The sequence below is a fragment of the Mastomys coucha genome, unplaced genomic scaffold, assembly GCF_008632895.1.
Source record: "Mastomys coucha isolate ucsf_1 unplaced genomic scaffold, UCSF_Mcou_1 pScaffold15, whole genome shotgun sequence".
Lineage (NCBI taxonomy): Eukaryota > Metazoa > Chordata > Mammalia > Rodentia > Muridae > Mastomys > Mastomys coucha.
Window position 1 is genome coordinate 84,363,983 of NW_022196897.1, and position 20,002 is coordinate 84,383,984.

General features: G+C 33.4%; 1 pseudogene; it reads left to right on the top strand.

Annotated features, from left to right (window-relative positions):
• The first annotated feature begins 16,449 nt into the window (after positions 1-16,449).
• On the top strand, positions 16,450-17,477 carry LOC116091743 (annotated as a pseudogene).
• Positions 17,478-20,002: the final 2,525 nt, after the last annotated feature.

Below are 20,002 nucleotides of genomic sequence, written 5' to 3' on the forward strand. Positions count from 1 at the left end.
CCCCCCCCCCGTCCCTCTTCTAATCCTCTTGATTCATGGCCATTTGAGATTCCTTTGTTGAGGATTCTCTGTTTAACTCTGTATAGTATTTTTTTTAATTGGGTTATTTGGTTGGCTTGTCTGTACCTTCTTGAGTTCTTTATATATTTGGGAAATTAACCTGGTGTCGAATGTAGGGTTGGTGAAGATCCTTTCTCAATCTGTAGGATACCATTTTGTCCTATTGACAGTATCCTTTGTTTTACAGAAGTGTTGCAGTTTCACAAGGCTTTTGACCTTAGTGCCTGAGAAATTCATGGTCTATTCAGGGACTTGCCTCCTCTACTGATTAGTTTAAGACTTATTTTCCACATTCTTTTCTATTGGATGTAGTGTATTGAGTTTTATATTGAGGTCTTTGATTCACTTGCATTTGTGTTTTGCATGGGGTAATATATATGAATCAATTTGTATTCTTCAATATACACCAATCCAGTTAGTCTAGTACCCTTTGTTGAAGATATTTTCTTTTTGTCCACTGTATAGTTTTAAAATCCATTGTATAGTGGTAAAAATGAAGTCTTCATAGGTGTGTAAGTTTCTAGTCCATTGATCAACCTGTCTGTTTTTATAGCAATGCCTGTTTTATAGTAATACCTTTTATAGCTTGAAATCAGGAATGCTGATACCTCTCTGGGCCTCTTTGCAGGGACATATTGATGTCTAACCTCAACAGCTTTCCTTAACCATAGAGAAAGATTCCCCAATGTCTTTCTTGTATCCATGACACTAAAGCTAGGGTCACATGACTGAGGCTGACAAGGTCTTCTCCTTGCAGAGCTTGAAACACAGACGCCTCATTCAAGTACCTTTTCTTCAGCTATTCATTTTCAATGTTTCCTTCACTGATTAACCTCTTATTTAATTACTTTTTTACAAGTTGGAAGCTTAGCTGGAAGGGATCTTTATACTGAGGTCATCACTTCCTTTATTCTGTTTAGCATCAGTCTTTTTAAAAAACTTATCTCCTTGAGCTTCATTCAATTTCCTGGCACTCCTTTTCTTCATAAACTGTACATCTTGTATTTTTCCTTTCTTAACTTACTACTTTTCATTGTAGATCTGTATAAAGAATAACTACTACTAATGACCATAGGATAATGTCAATACCAGGTTTTGTTGAAATCTCCTGTGCTAAAACCACCAATCTGAGTCTCTTCAAAGCTGCCACAAGCAGATTTTAAAAACAAGAGCCATAAGCAGCCGCACTCTTTGTCTCAGTGTCCAATACTGGTCTTTGTAGAGGTTATAACTAATTTTGTTCCCCTCTGAAACTTCTTCAGCTTGTTCCCTGGAGTACACATTGCCTCAGCACTGTCTTTCAAGTTCCTACTAGCATGGTCCATTAAACCTCCTTAAAGCTTTCAACTGTTTTTCTAATTCAAACTGCCAGAGTACACATTCTTTTAACAAGCAGCATGGTAAGTACTGTCATAGATATACCAAGCTCCATGGTCACAACTTCTGTTTTGGTCAGTGTTCTGTTGCTGTTAAGTCACATTGTGACCACAGCAACTCTTATAAAAAAGAACATTTACTTGGGCTTCCTTAAAGTTTCAGCATTAAGTTCATTTTCCTCATGGCAGGGACTATAGCATCATACAGACAGTTGTGATGTTAGAGAAGTAGCTGAGGGTTCTATATCCAGATCTATAGGCATGAGAAAGAGAGAGACTCTGGGCTTAGAATGGGCTTTTTGAAACCTCAAAGCACATCTTTAGTGAAAGACTTCCTCCTAATTCTTTTAAATAGCAGCACTCAAATAAATCTATAGGCAATGGGGACATTTTCATTCAAACACACACATATGAAATCTGAATTGGACACATTGTAGGTAGTTAGAGTAGTTGGTACGAACACAAGGAAGAGAAGATGGATGTAACGTGAAGTATATATGAAATGCCATATTGAGACATTACTTTGTGTCTTAGTTGTCTTTTGTTTTGCATTAGTAAAATACTCTGATTAAAGAAAACCAATGAGGAAAGGGTTTTTCAGGCTCCCAGTTCAGAGGTACAGTTCTACACCATAAAAATAAAGAGGCAAGACTATGAAGAAGTTGACAGCATCACATTGACAGTCAAAATGCAGCAAACAAGGAATCCAGGCATGCTTGTGATGGCAGTCAAACTGCAGAAAACAAAGAATGCATTCATGCTTGTGATGGTTTGTATATGCTTGACACTATTAGAAGGTGTGGCCCTATTGGAGTAGGTGTGTCATTGTGTGTAATACACTAGTACTAGCTGCCTGGAAGTGAGTCTTTCACTAGCAACCTTTAGATGAAAATGTAGATGTTGAACTCTCAGCTCTGCCTGCATCATGCCTGCCTGGATGCTTCCATGTTCCTTCCTTGATGATAATGGACTGAACCTCTAAACCTGTAAGCCAGCTTCAATTAAATTTTGACCTTATAAATGTTGCCTTGGTCATGGTGTGTGTTCACAGCAGTAAATACCTAAAACAGTGCTGATGGTAAGTTATCTACCTCTATCAATACAGTACAGGATACTCTGATCAATGAATGAATGAATGGAGATGCCCATTACCCAAATGATTTGAGTTTTTCCTAAGAATTGAAACAAACCTTAGATTGTATACAAATTAAAATAAAATAATAAAATAAATATTTTTAGAATTTGGACATATTTTAAAGTTAATTTTAATACCTCTAAAATTATATGTAAAAGAAATATTTATTATTTGAATTTTAAAGATAGGAAAACTGGTCTTATAAAGATAAGACAAAGGTATTTTAACAAGCATAGGAATTTCATTCTTGAGTTCAGTTCCTAGGCCAAGACAGTAGGCAAGACCTTATTCCTATGGTTTGTCCAGTGACTTCAACATTTGTATGATATACACAAACACAAACACACACTAGTTTTCACAGAGAAGTAGACTCACACAATAGTATTGTTAAAATGTAAGAAACATAACTGAAGGCAACTAAGCCCAAATAACATATTTAGTCTCCACAGTATTTTAGATAGCAAGAGGAACGCAGTTAAGATCTAGGCTCTTGGTTTGTTTTCATAACTCTCCTTTTTAAGGAAGACTTTCTTTATTACTTTTCTCTGAAATGTTCCCTGAATGAGCTATTGTGCTTTATAGTTTTGGATCATATCTTTTTTTTTTTTTTAATCAGTAGTAAATCACTAAGTGGTCTCTAGAGTCTAAAAATTTGAATTTGAAACTTCTTCCTATCCATTGAGTAAGTAGGGTAACCCATTCTAACACCTAAATATCATCTTCATTTTAAAATATTTTAGTTATGTGCATGTATGTGCCAGTTTATGTGTTAATGTCTATGGCAGCTCATAGAATCCAGAAGAGGATCAGATTCTGATAAATAAAATTAAGAACAAAGCAGCCATGACAAGCAGAGTATTGCCAACTACAGAGGAAATAGATAAGCCAGAAATCTCAAGTAAATTTTTGCAAAGCAATAGGGTATTTTAAAAGTGTGAAATTATTTCCACAACATATTGATATTAAAGAGATAAGTGAAAACATGTAGAAATGCCAAAATTTTGTTCAAATTAGGACATAGATTTTTTTTCTGGGTTACTGTTTATCTTTTAGTAGCCTTCAGAGTTCCTTCATGCACCAAAGACTCTAACACATAGTGATGAGACTTTATATAAGTACTTGTTCAAAATTTCCATGGTTAATGAATTGTCTAGATGTTATCTTTAGTAATGGGCTTTACTGTCAGTTCATGGAGGGCAACTTCTAGTCTTGGGAACAGCCTGGGTTGTTTGTGGAGAGGGTGTCATATATGACTGTATTGACTTGTTTTGTGTGTCAACTTGACACAAGCTGGAGTTATCACAGCGAAAAGAGCCTCCTTTGATAAAATGCCTTCATGAGGTCCAGCTGTAAGGCATTTTCTCAATTAGTGATCAAGGTTGGGAAGGCCTAGCCCATTGTGGGTGGTGCCATCCCTGGGCTGTTAGTTCTGGGTTCTATAAGAAAACAAGCTGAGCAAGCCAAGGAAAGCAATTCAGTAAGCAGCATCCCTCCATGGCCTCTGCATCAGCTCCTGCCTCCAAGTTCCTGCTCTGTATGAGTTCCTATACTGATTGCCTTTAGTCATGAAGAGTGGTGTGGAAGTATAAGCTGAATAAAACCCTCCTCCCCAACTTGCTTCTTGTTTATGATGTTTTGTGCAGGATAGAAATGCTGACTAAAACAGTGACCCTATGGACAACAATTCAATTAGATATAAATCTATGCCAGTACTGGAAGTTTTATTTGGTAACAAAAGATAGCCATTGGCGATTCATAGTCCTCATTATTTGGTGATTTCATTTAGATTGCTTTCACGTATGTTTACATTTTAGGTAACTTCTACTGTATTAGGTATCCATATTACCCTTCAAATATCACTTAATGTGACTTGTCTTTCCTTACATTCCCTCACTCATCCCTTGTCCTCCTCTTCTATCTCTTATTCTCTTGATCTTTTTATTCTTGACTTTCCTCTCTCATCCATCCATAATTATCTATTTTCTTTTCCTAGGGAGATCTATCTGCTTTACCCCTAGTCACTTACTCTATACCTAACCTCTGTCTTTCTACTGATTGTGACTCATTTAATAACTAATATCACATATAAATGAATACATATTATATTTGTCTTTCAGGGTCAGATTATCTCTTTTTCTATTGTTATAACTGTGTGCTTCGTGTTTTCTGTTATCCCATTGTTACTGCTTAGTAACATTACCTATCATTTGCATGAACTTTTTTTTTTTACCAACTTATCTGCTGAAGGATATATAGGTTGTTTCCAACCTTTGGATATTATGAATAAACTAGCAATGAATGTGTTTGAGCAAGTGTCCCTGTGGTATGTTCATGCCTAGCAGTAGATGGGGCAACAGAAAGAAAAAAAACAACAAAAAAACCAATATTGACATCTTGAAAGAGGCCTTGTTCCATAACCTTGGGACAGGGCTTTTCCTTTTTAAAAATGTATCTTCCTTTTTATTTTAAAATTGCATATTTGCATATTTAAAATTAAATTATACATATATTGAGATATATGTATATATTACTTAAATATGTGTAGTTATACTTATTTACATATCTATAATTTAAATTTAATTTAAATATATATTTGAATATAAGATAGACATAAATAGGTGTAGAGATATAGAGATAGATGATAATAGATGTTATAGATATAGATATAGATAAAGATAGATGTAAGTATTGAATAAAATAGACAGACATAGATATATGATTTTCTTACATACCTTCTATAGATATAGTATGATTCTAATTTAATTTTTATGAGATTCTTATGTGTGCCACTGAATGGATCTTTGTATCTTTATCTATTTCTTTTACCTTTTCTTGGATTCTTTTCCTTTGTTTTCTTTTATCCTATTCCAAAACATTTGTCTTGTTTTATCTTATTACATTTTATTTTGTTACTATCCCTTAGGAGCTGATTTGTTTTCTAAATAGAAAATGTATGAATATCCAGATATGAGGAGAGATTAAGTAGAACTAGGAGAAAAAATACAGGAAAACTGTAATCAAGATATATTATTTGAGGAAAAATATTTTCAATAAAAGGAAAAAACAAAACTAAACATACTTATTATATCACAATTACACATTTCTATCTGTAGAAGGAATATTTAAAATTAAAATTACTCTCAGCAAATTTCAAGTACAATATTTTTTAACTCTTCTCACAGTATACACATTACAAATCCAGTTTGTAGTTATCTTTTATATAAAAGTGTCTTCTAGCTTTCCTCTCCTATTAGCCGTGGTAAGATCCTTTCTTTGGGCCTGAGTCAGGCATTTGTGAAATTCTAAAAGTAGTGAAATTATGCAGTGTCTTTCTGAGTCTGATGCATTTGTTTAGCAACATGTGGTGCAATTCATGACTTTTGTGGCAAACTACAATTTTTTATCTTTACATGGTAAATACTATCCCTTTATGTATAATATATATATTGGTGTGACTGTGTGTACATACATTTCACATTTAGAGATTAAACAATCTGTCTCATTTCTGTCAACAGAAATGTAGTTTTGGTATCCTTCTATTGTGCTCAACATTCTAACGAAAAAAACATCCATAATCTGAACACAGTGATTGTAGTTTTTTGGTTAAAAACAAAGATGTTTCTTCATCCAAATTTCATTGTTTAGAAGAAGCTATTTTCTGTAATGGTGTAATGGTCTTATTGACTATATCACTGATAAACTTTGCCTTTTATATTTAATAAATTACATTTTCAATACTGAAGTGTGGGATACACCTATGGCTTAGCTGTGCATTTCTATAAAAATTATTAGTGATAATCAACAGGATTTTTTTATTTTTTAGGCTGTTATATTTTAATTAGTAAAATTATTACCATCTTGTATTCTACAATAAATAGTTTAAATGTTGCAAAAGCAAAATTATGCAATTATCTTGAAAATTTACATTATTTTGTAGTATCAAATAGCACCACCAACAACAAAATCATACTATCTGGAAATGTAAGTGAAATTAGTCACATCATTTTAAAACAAAACTAAATCAATCAATAGTTAATGAAAAAATAAGTTGGTTTCTGAAGAGCACTGCATTTCATGTAATAAAACTTAATAATGCACAGGTTAGGACAGTGATAGCAAGACTGGCTTCAAAAATGTTCTGAGTCGCATCATCTTCGCCTTGGGAACTTATCTCCATCAGTAGGTTTCTATAACCATAAGAGATCATCATTTTTCATTGTTCATAGCCTTTGTACACACCACTCTTCAGTTTCCAAGAGATAGACATGCATATAACCAACTAAATATGTTTTTTTTAAATAAGAGAAAATATACATTCTCAAACTGTGACCAGAAAATTATTGGAGATATGATAATGTCTAATGATACTCTGAATTGTCATGCAATGCCTCTTTTAGAGATGTTGCCCCACTTTAAATGCATGGCATTAAGTTGTTGACATAATGCTAAGTAATGTTCATAATGTTTGGATGAGCAGTGGAAACTCTTACCCTTGATTGCTAGTCGTAAGCAATTTTGTTTGTTAGTTTTGCTTGATATTTCCATTTACACTTTTTCATATGCCCCTGCTATATTTGTTCCCCAGCTTTCAGTGTTTAGACTCGGTGTATCTTTTGCAATCAGATGTAATATTGTTGTCTTTATAGGAACTTGAAATCAAGCAGCGCTGTTAAAAGCCAGAAACAGCTTGTGCCAGCAATGTCACAACTGTGAAAACATCACATTACTGATGTTACTAGTTTCTCATTAGACTGATCTAATCACTTACCAGATTTTTTTTCCTCAAAATGATGCATCTTATGTGAAACCAGTGTTCCTACAGCAAAAATTTGCAATAAACAAAGACTAATTAGTTCAAAGCATTCAGACTGGTGATGAGAAAATTCTCTCCTAAAGCACAAAAATTAACATCATTGGCACAAAGGTTAATACAGGCATTCACAGGCAGGTCACATAATAATGCTACAATTTCCAACTCTAGTTTGTCAAGTAGAAGGTAAACAGCTATACAGCTTATAGTTAAACACCTCTAATTCTTATGCAAAACATGAACTGATTTCTCGTTTTAAATTTTTGCCAAGTCAAAACACATGTCTATTGGTTCTTATTTATTCTTGATGAAATATAATAAAGGTAACAATTATAGAGAAACACACAAACTACTACATTACATGTATTATTAGAGAAATCTGAGCAATATAAATACAAATCGCCTTTTAATAGTATGCTAATTTTAAGAACATTTAAATTATTGAATATGCTGCTCAGTATTTTAAACAGATGTGCACATTTTTGTAGGCATTTCATTGGAAACTTTAGCAATCACGATCTTGATAATTCATTTGTAAGTGTGTCTTTATAATATGAAGTATGAGTTGAAATATATTTATGGAAACATGGATAGTAATAATGGAATAATTTTTATTTATTCACTGAGTTACTTGTTAGAAAAGTACTTGAGATCCATGTAAGGATTATTAATTTACTATGGTAGTCACTGTGGTGAACTTGTCAAATTATTCAAGATCTTTTCCTTTTACTTTTTTAAAATATTTTTTATTTTTATGTTTGCCCGTATTGATATCTATGCACTGAGTAGTTTTTGAAGCCAGAAGTATTCAAATGCCTTTACACTGGATTTACAGAGGATTTCAAGCTTTCATGTTGGTTTTGGAAATGAAACTCAGGTTCTCTTAGAAGAGTACCAAATGCTCTTATTCACCAAGCTATTTCTTTAGTATCATAAAAGAAAAAAATTTTAGAGTCATGTGCTTACAAAACTGAATAAATATTTAATAAAAAATAGTATAACATTACAGTTCTCCTTTAAGTTAAAAGTTTGCAGTCAAAATACAGATTTAAGGTTAGTTTTCCAGGCTTATGATTAACCAAAAATCTATTTTCACTTAAACATCCTGATTCCCAGACCCATGTAGAGAGCAGCTTCCACATGTATTTAATTGTTCACAATAATTTTATAGGAATGATATTGTTAATTGATTATTCTACTGTGTATCCTAGAACAGATTTTTTTCTTGGTTTGTTTGGTATTTAATCAACGTAAATACTGGAAACTCAACAGCAAAAGTAAGTTTCTATGAAATGAAAGTTTTTAATTTTTTCTTGGGAATATCATTTTACAATATCATTGTTTCATGTTGGGAACTAAATATTTGGGATAAGAAGGGAGATCTCATATGCAATTTGTGAGAGTTCTGGATGCATTACATTATCATTGTGTGTTTTATAAGGCTGATAGGCAATTAAAAAGCATTTTGAAAGCCAATTAAAAATATTCAACTCTATATGATTAAAGTATCAAATATTAGACATAATTGGATCATAAATTTAAGGCCATGGAATTGTATTTTACAAAAAAAAATATTGTTTCCAAGCAGTGGTGGTGCACGCCTTTAATCCTATCACTTGGGAGGCAGAAGCAGGCAGATTTCTGAGTTTGAGGCCAGCCTAGTCTACAGAGTGAGTTCCAGGACAGCCAGGGCTACACAGAGAAACCCTGTCTTGGAAAAACAAAAACAAAACAAAACAAAAAAATTGTCTGTGGGCAGAGAGGTCAAATAATCTGTAAAAAACTGTCAGTTGTTTTCATCAAGTACATGTTTGTTTTTTTGTTTTTGTTGTCAAAAAGTTAGCTTATGTTTATAGCTCTTTACAAAATAATATTCTCTGCCATATATGTTATATGAATCTCCTCATTTTATTGTATACTATGAAGCATTTTAAAATCCATTTTTATTGCTGAAAACCTTTGAAACTCTTTAAGATACATGTTTAATGCTCAGTGAAATTCAGGTTTAAAATAGTCTGATTTCACACATTATGCTTTTATGTAAAATGTCAAATTTTTCTCAGAATATTTCATGGAATATTGTCAGTGACAAATTTGAAGTGTTTATGAAGTTATATGTAGATTCCCAGTTTTTACAATAAGAAATTCTGCAGATATATTCTGGGCATCTGCTTTCATAAAAGACATCTCAACTATGTCTGAAATAGAATACAATTCTCACGTGTCATGGCACTTTACCAAATATAGTCATTTGAATTAACAACAAACACTGCGAAAGTAAGTGTACTGAAGGAAAATACAATGCCAACATTCAGTCTTCGTTTACTTTGAAATGAATAAATGAGTACCAGTGGAATAAAAGAGCTGAAAATCCACAGCCTGGTATGTAAAATCACATTCTATTTTGTCCCTTCCATCCTAATCCCATGTTGCTCCAGCACTTCTCTTTCATCCACACATATGACCTTGCTTTCAGCCCTTGGATTTGTGCTTCAACTCAAAATGGCTAAGGGGTGAAATTTTAATATGAGCTTGTCTGTATTCAATCTTCAACTTTGCTGAACTTATTTTTTCCATTTTTACTTGCCTGTGGAAATGGCTCTTCCTAACTAAGATACAGCATCTCAGAAATTTTAGTCGTGGTGAGTGTTCTGTCCCAGCCAATTTGATAAAAGTAACATCACTTTGTGTCTTCTGATAATTATGCATACAAGTAAGGAAACCAGAGTACATAGAGCACTCTCATTATACAAGAAGGAACTACAGATAAATAATTGCATATAATCTCAAATGTTTTCAGGAATTTTTATACTCCTATTCAAGAAAACCATGGAAACAAGGCTATCTGACTTCTTCATACTCACAAAAGACACAGAATTTTATTTAATGTATACTTCCCAATACTCTCTATACATCATTTGCTTAAAACCCAATACAAATTTTCCTTCCATTTGTGTTTTAGCTTACGCAGTGGTAAGCTGGAGTTATTGCTGACACTTTTTGTTGTGGCTGGCTCTATAAGCATATATGACTCATCCACCTCATGTTACCAGGTGGGTACTGAACACAGCCCCTCACATGTGTAGAGTATCATTGTCCCTACTGAGTTATATCTCAACAGAAGCACTTCCCAAACTTTGATCAGCTTTCCATGCCATGTGATTCTCAAAGTTCTATGCTTCAGCATAGTGAAAACACAGTCCTGAATTAGGCAGCCTACGATGTTGAAAGAAATTCTTTCTGACTCTAGTTTTTTATTATTCTCTAGCTTTGTATATGTCTGTTATGCTTTCCACAACTAAGACTCCTCTCCAATATGTTTTTCATTTTTATAGTATGATCTTATCTAATACATCTAATGAATTGTTAATGTAGAAATAAATAATATATTGAAGAAAACTAAAAATAAAGATGTCATAAACTGCATCTTCCTTGTCTATATTATGTAAAATGATTAAAAATAAATGGACATTCCTGTTTCTGTTAATAGAAAATGAAGTTTTAAAAAAATTAAAAAGAAAAACCAATGGATTTTAGTCAGTACATACTAATAGCACAGCACTATTGTTATGAAGAAGTTCCAAGACCACTGAAACTCTTATTTTCTTTAAAAGCATCTCATTGGATCTTGTTTAAAGCTTCAGACATTTATTCCATTATCATTATGGCAAGAATTATGACTGCATGATGACAGGTATAGTGATGGAAAAATAGCTGAGAATTCTACATACAGATAGATATTTAGGTTTTCAGTATTTGATGATTAATATTTGCAAAACATTCAATAGAGTAACATAAAAATCAGGAAAAATTAAATATAAGAATTTAAAGGACATCACTGAAAAGCATAGACTACTGTTACAGACTTATCAAAAGTAAATTGTCAGCTTTAATTTGCATTTATGAAATGAGGATATTCAACAGTTGAAGTGTAACTTTTATTAGCCAGATGTAATTGTCATCTTGGAACCTTAATGATAAATGAACTCTTCCTCTCTAGTTCTTTCTGAATTCGGCCTAGCTGATTCAGCTCAGCCTTTCTGAGTCAAAGTCCCTTTCCAAGCTAACTGATTCAAACTGGTTTCTTAGATTCTCACTGAAGTGCTTTGCTTGTAAAAACTCACTCTGAACTCCAAGAACTGAACTCTACTGATTGCATAAACTGAAAGGAGTTGCAGGAGCTCAACTCAACTCAACTCAACTCAACTCAACTCAACTCAACTCAACTCATCTCAACTGCACTCAACTGATCTACACTGAACTATACTTATCTGATTTCAACTAAACCCCACTGCATTACTTGAACTGAACTGAAATGAACTCTCTTCCTGCCCTGTTCTTAAGTCACCTTTCTTTCCTCTCTTTTCTCATGACACTTGAGGGTGTCTTTTTTCTGACTCATTCTGTCAAACGTTTCTCTGATGAATCACTCTGTGCTTCAATTCTATGCCATTGTTTGGGATTAAAGGTGTGTACTAAATATTTGTCTGTATTCTAGCCAGATCACACAGATCTAGGTCTTTGTATGTGATCCCTTCTCAGACCAACCTTGTTGCTGGACTAAAATTCCTTTACAGACTTGGTAATGAAATAGGGCACATGTAATTATAAAATGATTTTATTTATATGGACAGGTGTTTTTGAAAACCAATATATATGAAATTGACTTTCTCTGTCTTCTCATATCTTATTCAATAACTTGATTAATCAGTTTTACAAAAAGATAATTGTACACCATATAAAATGAGAAAAATATTTTCATGAATATATTTTCAGTATTATTAGGAAAAATGTTATTAGGAGTGTATTTTTTACTTTTTCTTCTGAAACAACTCCCCCAAATTTAGAAAAAGATGTATTTTTAGCACCCTTTCATTCTGTGTCTTACCATATTAAGATGGTTCCACACTTGTGGCTCTATGCTAGTTTCTTGGGTGAGATCAGTAATAAATCTAAGCTGAATTTCCAGGTGGGGTAGGAGCTGATTTATTCAAGAGGACCCCATCTGTTATGGCTCTACTTGCTCTACTTGGTCTTTCTGGAAATTATCTACAGGAGATATCATACAAAATTACATGTCCACTGCACCCTTTGAATATCAATGGTAGTAGCTGTAAGTTACCTACGTACTGATATGTATATAAAATTTAAATACATGTAATAAGTATGTACTTTAATAACACACACACATATATATCATGTATATATATATTTATATCAACTATATGATATATATACACACACACACACACACATATATATATATATATATATATATATATATATGTAATGTAAATAATTGTGTCCAAAGAGATATCATGTAGGCTTTCTCAAACAAATCACAGAACAAGATGGACATAATGAGAAAGCAAAGAAAACAAAAACACTCAAAACCTACACTTTAATGGGAGTAATTAGGAAATATTACAACCAATTTGAAAGTTTTCTCAGTAGTTATTAAGGTATTGGCATATATGCCTACAATTGTTGAGATTCAGGGTGGTATTGGGGATAAGAAGTTTGAAATTTTTTGTTTTTAACACTTTATAGATTCTTTGTGACTCAACTTTCTCTGGCTACTAATTGCTAAAACTTCAATACCATTAGTTTAATCATATTTTATATAAAAACACTGAAAATTCATTTAAAAACAGTTTGAGGAAAATACTAATATTACTATGAAGTCAATAAAACAGGTCCAATTGAAACTATTAAATATATGAAGGATATAGTAGATACAATTCAGCAAGTCAATATTGTTCCAGTTTTCTTGCTAAATAATTACTCAGAACTGTAGTGGTAGTGGTGGTGGTGGTGGTGGTGGTGGTAATGGTGGTAGTGGTGTGGTGGTTGGTGGTATGTGTGTGTATAGGTCTATGGTTGATATTGAGAATTATACTTCCTACTTATTAAGGTAATATCTCTCAGTAATGCCCTGAGTTGTTCAACATGCCTCATATTCCTAGCCAGCTTGCTAAAAATCCTATATTTCTGCCTTCTGGGGCTGTTTACAGGTGGACTACCCTACTGTATTTACACATCCAAAGAACTAAAATCTGAGCTCTGCTCCTAAAGTGTGCATGCCAAACATTTTAACTGCTGGGCCATCTCCCAGTTATACATGGCCCAGTTTCCTTGACAATCAAGCTGTTTGTGAGATAAAAATTCAAATGACAGGATATAGGCAGGAGCTAGTGGATGGTTGGTAGACATTTCATCTACACACAGGAAACAGAAAGCAAATAGAAAGTGTGGGGCTATAGAACCTGAAAACCCACCCAAAATTAGTTCCTTTCTCCAGTAAGGCTACATCTCCTAAAAGTTTTATACCTCCCCTCAAATATCCCACCAAATGTAGAACAAATATTCATATAGGTAAGCCTATGGAGACCATTTCTACTTCAAACTACTAAAAGGTTTAAAGTTCAAATTTCCAGTTATTCACTAACAAAAACCCTATGTGCTATAAAGTTTGAATCAGTACAAATTGGTAGACATTGATTACTATGTTAATATGAAGAGATCATACCTATATTTACTAATATATTTAATTTTACATATGAAAAACTTTCCTAAAAGTTACATGTCTTAAAACAAAAACAGAAAACAAAACAACTAAAAGGAGAACAAAGTTAGTTATATTTAAAAGACCTATATACCACTTGCAGACAACAGAGTAATGACATGTGATTGGCAAATAAAGTTAGATTTATCATTTGGATTTAATAAGAATTGATTTTGTTCATTATGGTTTCAGGCATCAGAATATTCCAGGATGGAGGAGAAAATTTTTGCTAAGTTGTTTGCAGTCATTTACAGCCTTCACAGCTACACTGGCTTGAAATTCATCATCATTTTCCCCTTCATTCCTAAATGAGTAATTTCAGTGGAAATTTGGTGAAATACCTTTCTCAATTTTTTGAGTTACTGAAGCAATAAAATTAAATATTTTTCACCTGCTTGTGTTTCAGGTACAATTTGCAGCTCATTTTTGGTGAAGGTCATTAAAAAATCTTTGAAGGCAAGTTTGTTTCTAAAAATGAATAGACAGATGATTAGATAGATGGTAGATAGATGACTAGACAGATGATAGATAGATATAGATATAGAGCTTACAGTATATTCTTTTTAATGTATAGTCAAAGCTCAATAAATACATCTCAAAGTTCTCTAATTTCCATTCATTCTAATTGACCTGATTCTCATTGTTGTACAAATATCTTTTCCCTTCTAAAAATATTATTACTTTTATGTATTCATGTGTGGGGGAGTGAGGGTTGTGGATTCACATGTCATAGCTTACACGTTGGAGCAATAGGACAAGTTGTAGGGTTAGTTCTATCCTTCCATTATGTGGGTCACATTGATGAAATTTAGACAGCTAAGTTTGGTGGCATAACCTATTGTGCCATCTCATAGTCCCATGTCTCTCCTTTTTAGGATAATAGCATTGCTTTATTATGAAGGGATAAATTTTTGCATTCAGAAAGAAACTGAATTCACAGTGTTTACCACTCTAATTCCAAAGAGAAATTTGGAGTTCAGTATCAGTAATCATGTTCTCTAAAGGTGTTCTATGACACTATGTTAAAATATAAATGAATAATTTTTAAGTTTTGTCATATAATTAAACCTACTATAAAAATGACAAAAAAATCAGATTTTTTTTTAACTCAGCTCTATTCTTACTTCTATTAGCTTGAAATCAAGAAAATGAAGGAAATATTTCAAGGTATAAATATTTATTTCTCAGGTATTAGCAACTAGTTCATAGAAGTAATAAATGATACCCAAATGAAAACAGATAATAATTTCTCTCCATCTACCTATCACCCTTCCTTCTTTCCTTCCTTCCTTCCTTCCTTCCTTCCTTCCTTCCTTCCTCCCTTCCTCCTTTCCTCTCTCCTCCCTCTCTTTCTTTCTTTCTTTCTTTGTCCCTCTTTTTCTACCTTTCTCTTGAAAACACATAGCCTTTACAAAAACAAAATATTGTCACAGGAATCATTCTAGATTCTAATACTGTGGGAAAAGTTGAAGAAGTCCTTGGATATAAAACATTCAATGGAATTATCAAGAAATAAATTGTTGTATAAAAATGTTTCAACTGTCTTTAGAGTAAGTAGTTATAAGTGAACTATTATTCCATGTTTGAGAAAGATGAAAGTTTAGTGAGTGCTTGTATCAAAACCTCCACAGAGGTGATATATCCTTTACACAGTAATATAGGAAATACCCAGAGACTCCTGAATATTCTACTGATTTAAATATGTAAACATTCCCCTTTTCCAAAACTAATAAACTAGTATCGAGTAACCTTTGATATCAATAGGATTAATTAGATTTCAATGTAATACTATAATCATGGAGTCCTAATGATGTGTACTTTGCTTTGGTTTGTCTCTTTTTCTTGTACCTTGTGGTAGACCATAGATCTCTACATTATATGGGAAAATAAATAACACTGTTAGATCAACTAATTTATCTCCTAAATGTGTAAAAAGAACTGTGTGGCAGGGGTGGGCTACTTCAAACCAAATGTTTAGGTGGCTGGCAGCTAAAAATCTGTCTAATATTTTTTTTTTCTGTAAGAAATTATATCCCCCATATTATCATTTCTCTTCCATTTCCTGTTAATTATTCCAGAGATGTCACATTTAATCTAAAATATTCAAAGGGAGAATGAAGTACAATAACTTTGTTAACACCAATCTCTAACCAACTAAGATAACCAGGCTGTGTGTGGTGGTGCACACTTTTAAATTCCATCATTTAACAGCCAAGGTAGGTGGATCTCACTTGGAGTCCAGCCAGACAGTTCTTGGTCTGCCAAGGCTGCACAGAGAAATCATGTCTCAAATATAAATAAATAAATAAAATGTATATCAATATATATTTATATATAAACACAAAAAATATCAAAAAGCAATTACAATTTTTACAGATCTAGAAGTTCATCTGGATTGTAACAAAGTAAGGCCAAGAAATACATCTAAGAGAGAAGCACACTGTTCTCCTGGGATGCCCTAACAAAATATGGCAGAACTAGCTCTCCTCACGTCACTGCCAGGATGAAATTCATCCTGCTGCAAGGCATTGAGCAGTCCATCACGCAGATCAAGTATAACCGCGAAGGAGACCTCCTCTTCACTGTGCCCAAAGACCCTATTGTCAATGTGTGGTACTCTGTCAATGGTGAACGGCTAGACACCTACATGGGCCACACTGGAACTGTGTGGTGTGTGGATGCTGACTGGGACACCAAGCTTGTCCTTACTGGATCAGCTAACAATAGCTGTCATCTCTGGGACTGTGAAACAAGGAAGCAACTGGCTCTACTCAAGACCAACTCAGCCGTCCGGACCTGTGGCTTTGACTTCGGGGGCAACATCATCATGTTTTCCACAGACAAGCAGATGGTGTATCAGTGTTTTATGAGCTTCTTTGATCTGCGGGATCCAAGCCAGATCGACAGCAAAGAGATCTACATGAAGATCCTTGTAATGATTCAAAGATCACCAGTGCCGCCTGGGTGCCCCTCAGGGAGTGCAACATCACAGGCCATGAGAGCAGAGAGCTCAACCAGTATAGCGCCAAGTCTGGAGAGGTGTTGATGAATGTTAAGGAGCACTCTCGGCAGATCAATGACATCCAGTTGTCTAGAGACATGACCATATTTGTCACTGCGTCCAAAGACAACACAGCTAAGCTCTTCGACTCCACAAGTCTTGAACATCAGAAGACTTTCAGAACAGAACGTCCCTTCAACTCAGCTGCTCTCTCTCCCAACTATGACCATGTGGTGCTGAGAGGAGGTCAGGAATCCATGGATATAACCACAACCTCCACCAGGATTGGCAAGTTTGAAGCCAGGTTCTTCCATTTGGCTTTTGAGGAAGAGTTTGGGAGAGTCAAGGGCCACTTCGGACAGATCAACAGTATTGCCTTCCATCCTGTCGGCAAGAGCTACAGCAGCGGTGGTGAAGATGGCTAAGTCCGCATCCACTACTTTGACCCACAGTACTTTGAGTTCAAGTTTGGAACCCTAAGCAGCTGGATCTCCATCCACAAAGGGAAAGCTGCTTACAGAAGGTTTTAGACCCTGAGAAATAAAATAGTTTGTTAAAAAAAATAAAAAATAAAAAATATGGCAGAACTGTTATTTGAACATGAAATAGGAATTATGGTTACCGTTTTTAGAGATTATAAAGCTTTGTTCAATGTAGAAAGATAGTGAGTATATCTTGCTCACTATCTGGTAAACCATGGCTCATATGTTGCCTTAATTTTTGTAGAGCATCCTCATGTCCATGCACGTCTTCTTGATTTCTCCATGTTATGATAGTCTCGACTGGATTTGGTGTCTGTCCTATTCTTCAGTGCAAAGCAGTTATATCAAAAATGCTGTTATTTACAAATTAGGTCTTATCCTAAGATACTTAGAATTGGTAAGGATCTCAAATGAGCCATTAACATGCGGTATTCTACTAAATTGTAGTTTATACTTTAAAGTTAGTAATAAAAAATACAGATGACTTCATGGATTTAAAGCAACAGAAATTGTTCTTATCAAAATGGGGTATGTCCATAGAAATTTATAGTTACCATAAATCTTCATGAAAATAAGGAAAGCTTGAAAACTGATAATAAAATAAATGATTCTTTTAGGGTTCATTAAATTGAGTTAATCTTTTTAACATTACTATACATGTGTCAATTATGCAAGCTTTCTGTGACTCTGACTTCTGTATCTGACCCATGCTAAGTCATACATGTGTGCACATGTGTATCAATAACAAATAAATAAATAAATAAATAGATATTAGATTAAATAAGGTTTTCATAAAACAAAAACTAATTGAGGGGAAATAGAAAGAGTTCATGCATAAAGGAACTTATGGCTAATCTTCATCATGTGAGTTCTATCTTTGGGACCCACACAAAGGGGAAAAAGAAGCAATACATACAAGTTTTTCTCTGACATATGCATTATTACAGTACCATGATTATTATCAATAATAACCAAAAATAATTAAAAATTAAAGAAATTGACATTAAGACAAGAAGAGCCTTAACTAAACATGCTTTCTTTGGTATACCCCTTTAAAGCATAATCAGTGAATAATCCATGAATTCATGCATTTGTTCTACATGTATGGTGTCATAGTTGGAGTTTCTATTGCTGTGATAAAACACCATGACCAAGTAGCAAGCTGGGGAGGAAACAGTTTATTTGGCTTATAATTACATATAGTTCACCACTGAAGGAAGTCAAGATAGGAACTCAAACAGATTGGGGTCTTGGAGGCAGGAGCTGTGGCAGAGGCCATGTGGTGGAGACATGTTCTTTACTGGCTTGCTTCACATGGATTTCTTAGTTGCGTTATTTAGAGAGCCTAAGGGTGGAACCACTCATCATGGGGCCAGCCCTCCTCACTTATTAATTGAGGAAATTCCATACTGCTCAACATCATCCAGGCAATTCCTCGACTAAAGCTCCTTCTTCTCTGAGTCTAGAGGTTGTCAAATTGACACCAAACCAGGCAGTATCTGTGTTTGTTTGTTTGATTTGTTTTGTTTGCTTCTTGTATTTTTTGTAGGTTTTGCTTGTTTGTTTCAGAATCAACATTTAAATTTCAATATAAAATATATCTCATTTGTTTTTTGTCTTATAACCATCAATAAGAAGAGAATTTTCATGTTAAGAATAATCATTTAAAATAATCAATATATCAAAAATTATTTGAAGTGCTATAATTTAATTTATTCTCATGTTAATTATATTATAGTCTTATTTATAAATTTTAGCTCCCTTTTATGCTAAAAAAATAAATAAAAAATAATCATAGAAAAGAAAATAATTAACAAATTGACTTAGAAAAATATAAAGACAACAATTAGATTTCTTCTGGTTAGTTTATAAAGACCAGTTTGTGAATAAGAAACTCTATGTTTAGCCACCTTGAGATTTATATAATTCACTGATTTTTTTTTCTGATTTTTGACTTCTCAAAATGATTTTAGAGAAGTACAATTAATGATGGCAAAGAACCTGGTTTAGAAAAGACTGGTTCAGATAGAGTTAGCATTATAAAAGCAAAACAAAACAAAATCAAAAACAAAAACATAAATCAAACTATACTATGAAATTCTCTCAATAAAAAGAAAGAAAAATAATAAAATGTATCAATGTGTACATTTTGTTTCTCATGATCTATCACATATTTAAATAATTGATACTACCTAGGAATATTCCTAAAGCACTACATAACACAATTTTCATTGAGTTCCACAACATCATAAAAGTGAATCAATGTTATAATTACTTACATTAAAAACAATATCAAAATATATTTTAAACTTCCATGGCCTGTAAGTCTTTCCTTATTTATATGGTAGCGAAAATAATTATTTTTGGTAGCTGTAAATTCCACATCTGTACATCCTCCCACTCCAGGCATTATACATCCCTCATTACACAATAAAATAATTTAAATTCAGGATTGCTGCTCTATTAAAAGTTCCATTGATAAATTCACTATTGTAAAGTAAATAAGTTCAGGCTGGTATAGAAAACAAGTCCTCTTGGCTATTTTTATCATTCTCTCTCTCTTCCTCTCTCTC